Source organism: Orcinus orca, chromosome 10 (genome assembly GCF_937001465.1).
Source record: "Orcinus orca chromosome 10, mOrcOrc1.1, whole genome shotgun sequence".
Taxonomy (NCBI): domain Eukaryota; kingdom Metazoa; phylum Chordata; class Mammalia; order Artiodactyla; family Delphinidae; genus Orcinus; species Orcinus orca.
The window spans coordinates 198504-214556 of record NC_064568.1 but is presented as its reverse complement, the minus strand read 5'-3'; the positions used below and the strand labels follow the sequence as shown (position 1 = coordinate 214556).

Here is a 16053-nt window from a genome sequence, read left to right as displayed (position 1 = left end):
CCATTGACTTTTTATACTAAGCTTGTATCCTGCATCTTTGCCATAATAACTTATTAGTTCTAGGAGTTTCATTCAATTCATTGGGCTTTTTTACATCTACAATTATGTCATCTGTTAACAAATACAGTTTAATTTCTTCCTTCCAAATCTGTATACATTTTCTTTTCTTGTCTTGTCTAATTGCATTAGCTAGGACTTCTAGCATGAAGCTGAATAAGAGTTGTGAGAGGGGACATTCTTTTTTTTAAAATTAAATTAAATTAATTAATTATTTTTTTAAACATCTTTATTGGGGTATAATTGCCTTACAATGGTGTGTTAGTTTCTGCTTTATAACAAAGTGAATCAGTTATACATATACCTATGTTCCCATATCTCTTCCCTCTTGCGTCTCCCTCCCTCCCACCCTCCCTATCCCACCCCTCTAGGTGGTCACAAAGCACCGAGCTGATCTCCCTGTGCTGTGCGGCTGCTTCCCACTAGCTATCTACCTTACGTTTGGTAGTGTACATATGTCCAAGCCACCCTCTCGCTTCGTCACAGCTCACCCTTCCCCGAGAGGGGACGTTCTTGCCTTGCTCTTGATCTTACAGAGAAATCAGGAGGTTTCTCACCATTAAGTATGATGTTAGCTGTAGGGTTTTTGTAGATGGTCTTTATCACGTTGAGGAAATTCCTATGTATTCCTAGTTTGCTAAGAGTGTTTTAAAATCATGAATGGGTATTGGGTTTTGTCAAGTGCTTTTTCTACACCTATTGATACCATCATATGATTTTTCTTCTTTAGCCCATTGACGTGATACATAACATTAATTGATTTTTGAATGTTGACCCAATCTTGCATACCTGAAAGAAACCCCACTTGGTCATGGTGAATAATTCTTTATATAAGTCGTTGGGTTTGATTTGCCAATATTTTTTTAATTAAAAAAATTTTTTTTTGAATTTTATTTATTTATTTTTGGCTGTGTTGGGTCTTCGTTGCTGCACGCGGGCTTTCTCTAGTTGCGGCAAGCGGGGGCTACTCTTTGTTGTGGTACGCGGACTTCTCATTATGGTGGCTTTTCTTGTTGTGGAGCATGGGCTCTAGGTGTGCAGACTTCAGTAGTTGCAGCACATGGGCTCAGTAGCTGCAGCACACAGGCCCTAAAGCGTGTGGGCTTCAGTAGTTGTGGTGTGTGGGCTTAGTAGTTGTGGCTCGCAGGCTCTAGAGCGCAGGCTCAGTAGCTGTGGCACACAGGCTTAGTTGCTCTGTGATCTTCCCAGACCGGGGATTGAACCCGTGTCCCCTGCACTGGCAGGCAGATTCTTAACCACTGCGCCACCAGGGAAGTCCCTGATTTGCTAATATTTTGTTGAAGATTTTTGTATCTATGTTCATGAGAGATATTGGTGTGTGGTTTTCCTTTCTTGCAATGTCTTTGTCTTGTTTTGGTATTAGGATGATGCTAACCTCAGAGAATGAGTGAGGAAGTCATTCTTTGACTTCTCTTTTATGGACAAGACTGTGAAAAATTTATATCACTTGTTCCTCAGATGTTTTTTAGAATTCACCAATGAAGCACATCTGGGTCTGCTATCCTGCATTAGAGATTTTGAAATTCAAACTCTTGACATTTATACAATGGAATAAAGAGGATGAGAAAAGATATACACAACATGTTGATAAGAAAAAAATCAAGTTGTGTAACAGTATGAATGGAGTATTTCCATTCATACTGTTGTAAATTTATTCTCCCAACTTTTAGGAAAAGTTTCAAACATACAGAAAAGTTGAAAGAATACATTAAACAACTGTGTATCTGTAGAGTCCCCACCTAGATAGCAACGATTAAAATGTTCCCAACTTTGATAGCTCCATGTAAAAGAATGAAATTAGAACCCTCCTTAACACCATACACAAAAATAAACTCAAAATGGATTAGAGACCTAAACTATAAGACCGGACACTGTAAAACTCTTAGAGAAAAACATAGGAAGAACACTCTTTGACATAAATCACAGCAAGATCTTTTTTGATCCACCTCCTAGAGTAATGGAAATAAAAACAAAAATAAACAAATGGGACCTAATGAAACTTAAAAGCTTTGGCAAAGCAAAGGAAACTACAAACAAGACGAAAAGACAACCCTCAGAATGGGAGAAAATATTTGCAAACGAATCATCGGACAAAGGATTAATCTCCAAAATACATAAACAGCTCATGAAGCTCAATATTAAAAAAACAAACAACCCAATCCAAAAATGGGCAGAAGACCTAAATAGACATTTCTCCAAAGAAGACATACAGATGGCCAAGAAGCACCTGAAAAGCTGCTCAATACCACTAATTATTAGAGAAATGCAAATCAAAACTACAACGAGGTGTATCACCTCACACCAGTTAGAATGGGCATCGTCAGAAAATCTACAAACAACAAATGCTGGAGAGGGTGCGGAGAAAAGGGAACACTCTTCACTGTTGCTGGGAATGTAAATTGGTGCAGCCACTATGGAGAACAGTATGGAGATTCCTTAAAAAACTAAAAATAGAACTACCATACGACCCAGCAATCCCACTACTGGCCATATACCCAGAGAAAACCATAATTCAAAAAGACACATGCACCCCCATGTTCATTGCAGCAGTACTTACAATAGCCAGGTCACGGAAGCAACCGAAATGCCCACAGACAAATGAATGGATAAAGAAGATGTGGTACATATATACAATGGAATATTAGTCATAAAAAGGAATGAAAGTGGGTCATTTGTAGAGACGTGGATGGATCTAGAGACTGTCATACAGAGTGAAGTCAGTCAGAAAGAGAAAAACAAATATCGTATATTAACACATATATGTGGAACCTAGAAAAATGGTACAGATGAACCGGTTTGCAAGGCAGAAAGAGAGACACAGATGTAGAGAACAAACGTATGGACACCAAAGGGGGAAAGTGGCGGGGGAGGGGGTGGGATGAATTGGGGAGATTGGGATTGACATGTATACACTAATATGTATAAAATAGATAACTAATAAGAACCTGCTGTATAAAAAAATACATAAAATAAAATTGAAAAATTCCAAAAAACCCAAAAAACAAAAAAACCAGAAAAACAAAATAAAATGTTCCCATCTTTGTTCTCTATTGATCTATCTAAACTCTATCATTTGAGTGTCAACTGAAGACATCGTGATGCTCCACTCGTAAATACGTCAGCCCACATCTCTTGAGAATAAAAATAATTTCCTACAAATCATAATGCCATTATCACATCTAATAAAATTCACAATAACTCCGCATCATCTAGTATCTCATCATTATTTAAATTTCCCCAATTATCCTAAGAATTCCTTCCACAGCTCTTTCTTCGAGTGGGGATGCAATCTCCATTCACACACTGCATTTGGTTATCATGCTTTTCCAGTCTCTCTTGTTCTAGAAGGGTCACCCAGCTTTTTTTAAATGGCACTGACTTCTTGAAGAGCCCAGGTCTTGTAAAATGTCCCACATTCTGATTTGCCTGATTTTTTGTAATAGGATCATTTAATTTGTTCCTCCACTTTTCCGAATATGGAAATTAGGGGTTGGAGCTTAACTGAGTTCAGGCTAAAGATTTGGAGCAAAACACTTCGCAGGCATGTCCTCTTCATACTGCAGCCTAGAGGAGGCACCCAGCGAACAGCTGTCCCACCATGAATGATTATACAAGTGGCCACTCAATAATGCTGGTGAATGGCAGAGTCCCCACTAGAAAGCACAATGTTTTCTTTGAATATCTTGGAAAAGGAAACCTGGGAAGGGCACCAGCACTGCCCACCGCCAACACCCATCAACTGGACATTGGTTCATGAAAGTGCAGGTCACCCATGCAATGACATTCTCTGCAGCTACTAAGAAGAAGGTTTCCGTGGGTTCAAGGCATATTCTGAGCTACATAGGAGAGAGGAAGATTTTCCTAAGCATGATATCAAACCTAGAACTCAGAAATTGAAAGATGGACAAATTTTACTGTATTTCAGAGTTAAGTAATCCCGAGAATGTAAGGGTGGTCCAATAGGAGAAAACTCAATCAGTGTAATACACCACAGTAAGAGCATGAAGGGCGATAACCTCATGATCATCTCAGTAGATGGACGAAAAGCATTTAACAAAATCTGACACTCTTCCATGATAGAAACCACTCATAAGTAGAAGGGAACTTCTGCAACATGATATAGGGCATTCGTGAAAAACCACAGCCAACATCATACTCAGTGATGAAAGACAGATTTCCCTCTATGATCAGAAAAAGATAAGGATGCCTGCTTTCAAAACTGCTATTCAACACTGTACTGGAGGGTCTAGCCAGATCAATTAAGCAATAAAATGAAATAAAAGGCACCAAAGTTGGAAAGGAAGAAGTAAAACTATGTCTATTCACAGATGACATGATATAGGACAAACCAAAAGAATTCACCAAAAAAACCCCCAAAAAACAAAACCCAGCAAACAAAAAACCCTACCAGAGCTAATAAACACATTCAGCAAAGTTGAAGGATATGAACGGTCAATATACAACATCAAGTTGTGCTTCTATACATCAGCAATGAATGAACAAGCTAAAAAAGAAATTAAGAAAATAATTCTATTTATAAGAGCATCCAAAAGAATAAAATACCTAGGAATAGATATAACCAAAAAAGTGAAAGACTTGTACATTAAAAACTACAAAACAGTGCTGAAAGAAATTAAAGAAGACCTAAATAAATGCAAAGACATCTCACGTTCCTTGATTGAAAGACGTAATATTGGTAAGATGTCAATGATACTCAAAGCAATCTACGTATTTTATGCAATCCCTGTCAAAATTCCAACAGCCTTTTTTGCAGAAATGGAAATGCCAGCTCTCAAATCCATACGTAAGTGTAGGGGCCCTGAAGAGCCAAAGACAATTTTGTCAACGACCTAAATATAAAATGCTTAGAAGAAAACACAGGGTCAGTGGGCGCTTAGATTTGACACCAAAAGCACAAGCATTTCTCTAATGATTAGTGATGTTGAGCATTCTTTCATGTGTTTGTTGGCAATCTGTATATCTTCTTTGGAGAAATGTCTATTTAGGTCTTCTGCCCATTTGTGGATTGGGTTGTTTGTTTTTTTGTTATTGAGCTGCATGAGCTGCTTCTAAATTTTGGAGATTAATCCTTTGTCAGTTGCTTCATTTGCAAATATTTTCTCCCATTCTGAGGGTTGTCGTTTGGTCTTGTTTATGGTTTCCTTTGCTGTGCAAAAGCTTTTAAGTTTCATTAGGTCCCATTTGTTTATTTTTCACACGGTCAGAATGGCCATCATCAAAAAATCTAGAAACAATAAATGCTGGAGAGGGTGTGGAGAAAAGGGAACACTCTTGCACTGTTGCTGGGAATGTAAATTGATACAGCCACTATGGAGAACGGTATGGAGGTTCCTTAAAAAACTACAAATAGAACTACCATACGACCCAGCAATCCCACTACTGGGCATATACCCTGAGAAAACCATAATTCAAAAAGAGTCACGTACCAAAATGTTCATTGCAGCTCTATTTACAATAGCCAGGAGATGGAAACAACCTAAGTGTCCATCATCGGATGAATGGATAAACAAGATGTGGCACATGTATACAATGGAATATTACTCACCCATAAAAAGAAACGAAATTGAGTTATTTGTAGTGAGGTGGATGGACCTAGAGTCTGTCATACAGAGTGAAGTAAGTCAGAAAGAGAAAAACAAATACCGTATGCTAACACATATATATGGAATCTAAGAAAAAAAAAAAAGGTCATGAAGAACCTAGGGGTAAGACGGGAATAAAGACACAGACCTACTAGAGCATGCACTTGAGGATATGGGGAGGGGGAAGGGTAAGCTGTGACAAAGTGAGAGAGTGGCATGGACATATATTCACTGCCAAATGTAAAACAGATAGCTAGTGGGAAGCAGCCGCACAGCACAGGGAGATCAGCTAGGTGGTTTGTGACCACCTAGAGGGGTGGGATAGGGAGGGTGGGAGGGAGGGAGACGCAAGAGGGAAGATATGGGAACATACGTATATGTATAACTGATTTACTTCGTTACAAAGCAGAAACTAACACACCACTGTAAAGCAATTATACTCCAATAAAGATGTTAAAAAAAAATAAGTTCTACGATAAATACAAAAACCTTCCTGATTAAAAAAAAAAAAAAAGCACAAGCAACAAAAGAAAAAAATAGGTAAACTGGATTTCATCAAAATTAAAACTTATGGGCATCAAAGGCCATTCTCAAGAAAGTGCAAAAGCAATCTACACAATGGGAGAAAATATCTGCAAATCACATATCCGATAAGGCCTACTATCCAGAAGATATAAAGAACTTTTAAAACTCAACAAACAAAAATACAAACAAACCCATTTAAAAATGGGCAAAGAACTTGAACAGATGTTTTTCCAAAGAAGATGTGTAAATGGCCAAAAGGCACTTGAAAATATGTTCAACATCATTAGTCACTAGGGAAACACAAACCAAAGCCACAATGGTATACCGTTTCACACCCAATAGGATGGCTATAATTAAAACAAAAACAGACAAGCCAACAAACAGAAAATGACGAACACTGGCAGGTGCTATGGTCTGAATGTTTATGTCCCCACAAAATTCATAGATTGAAATTCTCATTCCTGATGTAATGGTATTAGGATGTGGGGCCTTTGGGAGGTACTTAGGTCATGAAGGTGGAGCCTCAGGAATGTGATTAGTGCCATTATACAGGGACCCCATGGAGCTCCCTCACCCCTTCCACCCTGTGAGGACACAGTGAAAAAGCACCAGCTATGGACAGAAAGAAGGCCCTCACCAGACCATGCTGGCACCCTGATCTCAGACGTCCAGCCTCCGGAACTGTAAGAAATAAATCCCCGTTGTTTATATCCTACGTTGTTTATAGCAGCCCAAACAGGCAAAAATAGCAAGAATGTGAAAAAATGGGAAGCCGTACGTTGCTGGTGGGAATGGGAAATAATTCAGCTACTGTGGACGTGTGTGTAGCAGCTCCTCAAAAAGTTAAACATAGAATAACTATGACTCAGCAACTCCACTGCTAGGTATTTACCCAGAGAACTGAAAACAGATAAACACATGTTCTAGCAGCACTATTTTCCACAGCCCAAATAAACCGTGCAGCCAGCCCAAGGGTCCATCAGCGTATGAGTGAATAAACATTGTGACATCCATACAATGGAGTACTATTCAGCCATTAATCTGGTGGAAACTCAGCTGAGTGTACTGCGGTTCAGTCTTGACTCCAAACACCTGGGGTTAGTGTCAGACTCCAAGGCTGCCCCACTTCAGACGCCAGCCGCAAGTCTCTGGGCTTTCGCAAGCCACCACGCTTCTGATTGACTGGCTCTAAACTCAGGCGTTCCTATGACACCTTCAGCTTCGATAATTCACGAGAATGACTCACAGAAGCCAGGAAAGTGTGAAAGAGGATGATTATGTCTTGAAGCTTGATATTTCTAAACTAATACAGATAAAACTTGTAGAAGGTGCATGGGAAAGGAACGTTGGAAAAGAGAGTTTTGTGTGTGATCAGGATTGGCTAAGAGTAGAGCGAATTTAATTAAGCGAACTTCATGGTTAAAAGTAAGCTGGTGCAAGACTGAAGTTTGATTTGCCCTCTGTTAGGAGAACAAAGTTTCCTGCAATACTGAGCTGCTCTTGACCACAGATTGTAAGTTTCTTTCTCTAGCTAGCTTGGAGTTTTCCAAAGGGCCCCTGAGCCATCTCAGAAAGAGCCATCTCAGAAAGAGCTATGAAACTAATTAGGATTGCTTGGTATGTGAAATGACATTGTCAGATGAATGGTGACAAACATTCTTAGGTTGTACTGTATGGGTAAGTGTCATTAATGTAACTATTCCAGAAAAAATGTTATATAAAGGTCCTAAAACTTGAATATGCTCTGGTGTAATGTTATCAGTCACGATTCTAGTTATTATCTTAAAATTTGTGTGTTATAGCACTGTCAAGTGCATTATAATCAGATCTTTAATCAGGCTTTTAAAAAGTCTTTTGTCATTCATAAACAGTTATTGTTTCACTCTGATACTTTTACAAAAATGCTTTATCTTCAAGAAAATTCATAGAAAAGACTTTTGACAACTATAGGTTTCTGATAACTTTTAGATCATATCACTGAACTGGGTAAAAAATTAAAGAATTCTAATTGAAACCTTGACGGCTTCATAAAACTGTTAATAAGAGATCAAGGAGTAGTTACATAAGACTGAATGAACTGGTGAATATGGTTATAATTTTTACGGGCTCTGTCTGAAACATTACTGGCTTTTAATCTGTGTTTTCCAGATATAAGGAAATCCTTCCCCTCAAGCTAAGTACTGACTTACAGCAATTTGGTAAATTATACCTTCATAAGCAGAATTGAAACATTTACCTTTTCTCTCTACCTGATCCCTCCAGAGACTGGAAGCTCTTACGTTCCCAGCAACCTTATCAGGTAAATAAAGAAAGCCATCTCTTGACAGGTACAGGAATCTCAAGGTATTTTGGGAATCTCAAGAAAAGAGGAACTCATCCAGCTCTATAGATATGGTCAAGAATCTGGTAGCAAGCCCTTGGCATGGCTTTCCTGGCCTTGAGAGGTCTTTTAAAAATTCAATCTGAGATTCCTTATAAAAAGTTCCAGCAAAGCCAATTTTTAAAGAATGTGTATGATCAACTACACTTATGGGAATCATCAGACCAAGTTTATTGCAACCAGACTTATATTGCAAATAAATTAGCCTTATTTTGGCTATATTTGGTAGAAATGAGGGTAATTTTACAGATAAAAAGATTATGTTTCAGTGAGTTTTAAATTCTCGTTCTGTTAACTGAGGTCTGCATTTACAGTCTAAGACTCACCTGCCAGATACTTCCCTGTTATGTTACATAATTGTAAAGTTTAGCTGAATTATTAAAAAGACACTCTAAGTTTGTTTCTGAAGCTTATCACAGTGATCTATCCTCACATGAAGATCAAATGCCCAAATGACCTGCGTCCAGGCCCTGTCAGAATTGAAAGCTTTTGTGTTAACGGTACTGTTGTCCCTAATACTTAGGAAGAAAAGGAAATTCTTTAGTTGTCCCAGAGTATAACTACCATGACACGTAACACTGCTTGCTGCTAAGCCCACGCGTACAATGTGTGTGTGACAATTTCCTATGACTGATAAAATGCATAGCCTATAAAATGTTTCTCCCATCAACGTACCTCTGAGCTTGTCCATGATATCTGACTAGTTCTCCCCAACGAGAATAGCTACTCAAACGAATAAACAAAAGGTAGGCCTACCACCGAGGGACATTATGGGTCAAGGGCAGGCAGAAACCACCCTGGACAGAGGGTAAAATATTTTGATTTATTAAAGGAATTACAAACAAAAAGGCAAAATGATAGAAAAAGCTTTCACACATTGAGGTATGCGTTATATGTGATTTATATATGATTTAACTTAACTAGAACAGCCTGCTTTTGTGGCCTATTGAATATGCATTGTACACCTCCTTTAATTATTAAGGAAAAATACATTTAGAAATCAAAATATAGTAACTGAGCTTTGGGCATCCTAAACAGAGCTGGATGGCCATTGTGGGCAAGACCTCAGACAAAGAACTGAAAACTTAAATTTTCTGAGCTGTATCAGACCCAAGGACACCTCCAGTCATTCTCAAAGCAGCTGCGACACTGTGATCTCTAGGTCTCCTTAGATCCTCTGTTGACACAAAGGAATTTTTACAGGGAATAACCTTACAGATGCAACACCCTCGGGTCAAACGGGCTCTGGACCCTGAGCTGTGTCTGACTCCCCTCGGCCAGAATTTATATGGGAGCCTCTTTCTGACCCCAAGGTTCTGAAGACATCCTAAAGACAACTAACGCCGTCCCCAACTAGAATGCAAGGGTCGGTTCTTCTCATGGCCTTTCCTGTCATCTCTCCCTGGCAGGTTAAAGTTTTCTGGAACATCACACGAGACACCCAACAGGGCTGGAATTTTATGGACTGCTGGGTCTGCCGTCAGCCTCAAACCAGGAATGAAAATTGGCCCCTGGACCAACAGGGGACCCCACTGACAACTGGGAACTTCACCAAACTCCAGTTTAATTCCTCCACATCTGTGCTCCTGCCCAGGGACATCAAGGTTGCCCCCATTACCACTCGCACCCCAACAAAGGCACGTGCGTTAGTTGAATCCCCGTTTTCTGGGGGCCCAACCAATCTTCCCATCTGGAGCCTGGGTACATGGGCTGCTTCTTGGCCCTGGGAACGTGATCACACCGAGCCTGGAAGGTGTCCGGCCCACGCAGTCAGTGCCCTGGATGTCAGGGCACCATCATTAGCCCGAAGGTGACTAAGGAGAACCCCACACAGGGTGCGCCCCCGAGGGGTATGTGTTTCTGGGCCCAGCACAGGGGTACCCAGGCCGCAAACTGCCTCTAAGAAAGCTCCGGTGGACGTGGGGCTGTCGGCGGTGTGCACCCGACCCACGCTACACTCAGGTTTTTAAATTCACTCACCACTCCGCCCGGATGCAGAGCCACTCTTCGGGGCAGGAGGAGAGCTGGGCTGGTGGCCGCAGGCGTGGTCGCCCCTGTAGGTGCCCGGGTGAGCCTGGCGGGAACGCCCTCGACGGTGGCCTGGGTAACTGGAGAGCCCGGTTCCGACTTCAGAAGGCAAACCTTCACTGGACTCTCTGGCCCACAAGACAACCCCCGCATTGCTCCTGATTCCCTGCTGGCTGGTCCAGGGGGGCTTGTGCCCCAGCAAACGCTTCCGCTGTTGCTATGGTAACATCCACGGTCAAACAGAGGAGCGGCAGCCTCTGCTGGGAAGGCCTCTGCTGGGCAGGCCTGACTCAACAGGCCTGGGCGGCGTCCAAGGGGCGCTCCGGCTTCCAGGGCCCTCAGTTATTCGCCGGCTCTGGCTCTCTGGTCCGTGTGTCCTCAGTCTGCCCGGTGAGTTTCGTCTCTTCGAGAAGTGAGGCCATCAAGCTCCACATGACGACCCAGGGGTACAAGAAAACGCGGCGACGAACGGGTGACCCCCGGGGCTCCCTCGGCTGGCCACGGACACCCTGCTTCTCAGCCCAGCGACCGCCTGCCGGCCCCTTGAGAACGAGGCGCAGTGACAAGGCAGGGGGTTGTCACCAAGGCAGTCAGCGCTAGCTCCCCGCCATCCCTGAGGGCACGCGGGCTGTCGGCGGCGCCAGGAGGACGGGAAAACCGGAGGCGCCGGAACCGGAACGGCCACGTCCAAGATGGCGGCGGGCCTGCGTCCGGGAGCCCCTCCTCCCGGCGGGCTCGTCGCGATACCTCAGCATGCAGGTGCACCTGCCGGTGCCCGTGAAGGACGATTAAAGAAGGGAGTTCCTTGGGCTTCCCTGGTGGCGCAGTGGTTGAGAGTCCGCCTGCCTATGCAGGGGATGCGGGTTCGTGCCCCGGTCCGGGAAGATCCCATGTGCCGCGGAGCAGCCGGGCCCGTGAGCCATGGCCACTGAGCCTGTGCGACACAGTGGATGCAGAGACAGTGCTGACTGAAGACTGGCACGTGTGGGGACCGAGGGCACAGGAGAGAGATGGGGAGGCCTGGGCCGGAGGTGAGGGGGTGAGGGTGGGATCCAGCGCACACCGGTTCTGGGTGCCTTTGAAGGCCCAGGCCGCTGAATTCAAGTCCTGTCTCCCCGCTGGTGGGCAACTTGCTGGCGGGTGGGTTTTGTGGGGCTCTTAGGTCTCTATGCAGCCGCCTTCTGTGGCACAGGCTCGTCATTCTACCTCACAACCGGTCCACATGGATGCAGGGGGCAAAGAGAGGGGCTTGCTAGCCTGTGCTCTGTCTTCCTGCTTCCCAGCCTCCACAAAGGGAAAAGCCCCCATTAGTGCATCTTCTCCTGGAGGCCGGAAACGTTCTTCAATTGCCCTGAATCTCAGTGTCTGGGAGGGCACAGAACCTCTCAGCCCAAGAGCCCCAGTTTATGGATGGAGAAAGTGAGGCCCTGGGAGGCCTCACAGCACCTGACGGAGCGGGGACGGTTCCTAGATCTTTTAACTCTCATGAAGGAGAAAGAGAGCAAAGAGAAGAGGGTGCCAGGCTTGGCCCGAGGCTGGCCAGCACCCCCTCCTTCCTCAGAGGCCAGGAAGTTTCCTCTCCTTACGTGATGCAAGTGAGCTGGCAAGGCCCCTGAGGACCCTCGTACGAATAACAACAGAGGCACCATCCGGTGTCATCCCCGTGGGGTGAAGGGCCTTCCTCCTGGTGCCCTGACCCACGGACCGGACCGGAGCTGGACCTGTGGGTGGCCCTGCAGCCTGACCGGAGGGGGGCAGTGGACTGCAGCAGACCATCTGGAATACTGGCTCTGCTGGAAACCTCTGGCGGGGATGGCGGTGCCCCCAGGGGCCACGTTCTAGGGCCTGGGCAGGTCGCTCTAAAGTCCCGTGGAAAACAGCCGCGAGCGGCCGGCCTGGCCAAGTCAGCACAGCCAAGTGCCTCTGCCGCTGGGTCATGGCGCTGCTGAGGCCGCTCAGCCCCGGGGTCCAAGACCTTGGAGGAGCCTCGGGAGGGCACAGAGGTGCCGGGACCTGGACCTGCTGCAGGGCGGGAGGTGCCCGGCGTCTGTGCTGGTCCCACCAGCGCCGTGGGACACAGAGCAGAGCACTCAGTAGGCGCTTCGGCATGTAGTGGGTGCCTTGGCTCCTCCCACCCGGTGCTCTCCTGGGCAGGCATCGCGGGCAAGTGTGTTTGATGATTCGGCCCCGTTGGACGTGTGCATGATGCAAAGTCCCCGTGTGTGCTTCCCCTCCCTGCTGGCCCTTTCATCCCATTGCACAACGGAGAGAGGGGTTACATCAGCTCAGCGGCCCGGGCCAGCATGTGATTCAGCATTTCCAGGGCTTTCTGCTGCCTCTTGAGAAAGTGGCTTTGATGGGGCACAGAGGGATCTGTGGCAACCCTCCTGCCAGGAGCAAGTCCCCAAGGTAGCCGTGCTCTCGCTTTGGCCGTCACGGAGCATGTGGCCACCTCGTCCTCCCCTACCCTTGTCCTGCCAGTCCCGGCCCTCCGCCCCAGAGTCTCAGAGCAGAGAAAGGGCCTGTGAAGAGCGACACCTGTCCCTGGGGGGAGAGCTGAGCTCCCCAAGTCCAGGGCATGAGGCTTCAGCAGCACCGCCTCAGGCCACACAGGGGTACCTTGGGGGCTGGCGCGGAAGCCCCCCAGGCCTAAATTATAAGTGAAACATGAGAGTAAAGAGCAATATAAGAAATGGAATCAGCTAAGTTTCGATGAAATGAAAAGTTAGAGATTTTCTTTAAAAACTTAATGCAGGGGCTTCCCTGGTGGCGCAGTGGTTGAGAGTCCGCCTGCCGATGCAGGGGACGCGGGTTCGTGCCCCGGTCCGGGAGGATCCCACATGCCGCGGAGCGGCTGGGCCCGTGAGCCATGGCCGCTGAGCCTGCGCGTCCGGAGCCTGTGCTCCGCAACGGGAGAGGCCACAGCAGTGAGAGGCCCGCGTACCGCAAAAAAAAAAAAAAACTTCATGCAAAGTCCATGCGGTCAGGATGAATTTTACCCCATAAAGCAGTACAGCATCTTAAATGGAATTCATCCCTCAAATGAATCTCTCTCCACTTCCCATCGTAACCAAACCAAAATCCCAGTCATTTCAGGAACACTCCTCCCCCTTGCTGGGTCTGTGTCCATCTCTGTGGGTCAGGAAGGCATTGGCACCGTGTTCATCCTGGCCCCGACTCTGGGTCCAGGAAAGCTGGGGGCCGGGATGGGCGTGTGCATGAATTGTGGACTCACACCCTGTCCCCGGCGGGCGTCGGTGGGAGGAGGAGAGGGGCAGGGCCACCCCACGGGGCGAGGGGAGGGAAGGACACTTCCCGGGCAGGCCCTCTTTCCACGGGGCCTGTTGCCCGGGTGTGAGGACACAGACCCAGAACGTGAGGGGAAAACAGCAGACCCCTTCAGAGACAGCCTCGCAGAGGGACGTAGCCGACCCCCCCCCCGGCTGCCTCACCCTGCCGTCGGCAGGATAGCTGTGCAACTGTCCAAATGTCCTGTTGCACCTTGCACTGTGTTCTCATTATCAGAACAAACAGACCACCCAGGAGTGGAAGTGCAGGTGCTGGGCCTGAACTGGCAGGGCGATGCCTCGGGGCTGGAGGACGTGTCTCGGTCACTCACTCGGGCTCTGGACCTCAGCCTGCAACCAGACGTCCACCAATGAAAGCAAAGGACGACACAAACGACAAGTCAGAAATGCGGGGATGTGTCATCAAAGACTCTGAGACAGGAGGGGGCCCAGGGCTCTGTGGGATCAGAGCCGCTGGGAGAGGACCCCACCCCCATCCCGAAGCCTGGCCACGCAGCAGCGGGTGTTCCTCGCGGGGGCATCTCGGACAGAGGCGGGCAGCGCTCCGCTTGGCTTCACGTAGGCGCAGCGCCCGACATGTTTCAAGCTGCAGCCATTTACGAAGAATGAAAGGCTTGCCACCTCGTGATCCCGACTGGCCTTTCTCCCAAAATACTTGGATTCCCTGCCTGCCTCACATTTAAAACACACATACGCCCAGAGTTCCAAGTTAGGGGAGTTAAGCCAGTCCCTCCAGCCACTGGGGGCTGCCCCTGCCCGGGCTGGGGGCCCCGCCACAAACACCCTGTGAGCCAAACACAAAGGCCGACTGGGGGGGGTCAATCAGCGTAGCCCGCGGGAGGCGGGGGGGGGGGAGGGTGACTGTCAGAAGGGGGGCAGCTGGGCAGGCCTGACGTCAGAATGTCCCATTTTTTTGCAAAAAGACAGAAACCTGGGTTTTAGAGGAAATCAAAACTTTAAAAATCATAGTAAGGCCAAAGAGCATATCTGTGAGCTGGATGCTTGCAGGGGGGTGGGATGGGGACTGGGGTGTCCTGAGTGACAGGGGTCCCTGCGGCGCCTGGCGTGACAGGCACTCAGCAAGTAATTCCTGGATGGGTGGATGAATGGATGGACGAATGAATGAACGTTTTGGCAGGATGCCCAGCTCCCACGGGGCCCGCGAGGTTATTTACCCCATGTCCCGTGGGAGAACATGGCGTCCAGAGGGAGCTTCCCCACGGAAGTGCCGGAGCCCACAGGGACCGGAGGGTTGGCTGACAGCCGTGGCAGCGAGAGGCTGGGGGGAGGACCCAAGCTGTGCGGTCAGGCCCAGGGGCCCTACTGGAGCTCCGTTTCCCTGGGCAGCGGCCGCCACTCCTTAAGCACTCCTGTCACGGTTGGACACAAGCACAAAGGCACAAACACAAAAACCTCAGTTAGCGGGAGCCCCTGAGGAAGAAGCCTGGCCCCCAACAGCCCCTTGTGCAGCTCCTCCCAGGAGGCCTCAGGCCCCAAAGGCCAGGCCAGCAGGGCAGGGGCTGGGCTGGGCCAGAGAGGAATCAAGTGTGCTCCGCCGCCCCCCCGCCCCGGGGGAGCTGGACGTGGTTTTCTGTGCCCAGGACTTCAGGCCCTTTGCCTTTGGCTCGTCCACTAAGGAGACAGGCTGCTCACCCAGGGCCTCCCTCCAAGTGTGTTTGAAGGTTCTCTGTGTGTGCGCTCCACTGCAATGCATAAGTGCACATGTATGCAAGCATCTTGCCTGTGAATGCATGGCTCTGTGTGTGCAAAGACCCCTACTATGTGTATTTGTTTGTGGAGAGCATGGTGTGGAGGGTATAGACCACTGTCTGTGTCCCACCTGCAGTGCCTGCTTGTGCACAAAGGCCGTGTGTTCCTCTTACTGTTTCGGTGCATTCTGGTGTGTGCGCGCGCGCGCTCGCCCCTGCGCACGTGCTGGGCTGAGGTGCGCGTGCCCCCGCCGCCCCGGAGGCCAGCGCCCTCCTGGACATCGCCCCCCAGACGCGCTCAGCACCACCACCAACCCACCCCCCGGCACCCCCGTGCCCTCCCCCTGCGGGCGGCGGAGCATCCGGCAGGGCTCTGGGCGGAGCGCCGCGCCCGGGGGAGGTCGGGCGCATTCCTGCGCGCG

General features: G+C 47.6%; 1 protein-coding gene and 1 long non-coding RNA gene across 2 annotated transcripts in view; one reads left to right on the top strand and one right to left on the bottom strand.

Moving 5' to 3' along the window:
• ALDH1L1 (aldehyde dehydrogenase 1 family member L1) overlaps positions 1–11143 on the bottom strand; it is an 81474-nt gene extending 70331 nt beyond the window's left edge. Inside the window, exon 1 of the mRNA XM_049715734.1 lies at positions 10567–11143. The gene's annotated coding sequence lies outside the window, so the exon portion shown is untranslated. The remainder of the gene's footprint in view (positions 1–10566) is intronic.
• LOC125965574 (uncharacterized) lies at positions 7334–10314 on the top strand. The gene is made up of 3 exons (XR_007479628.1): positions 7334–7719; positions 8469–8505; positions 9996–10314. It is a non-coding gene; the product is annotated as an uncharacterized LOC125965574 (long non-coding RNA).
• Positions 11144–16053: the final 4910 nt, after the last annotated feature.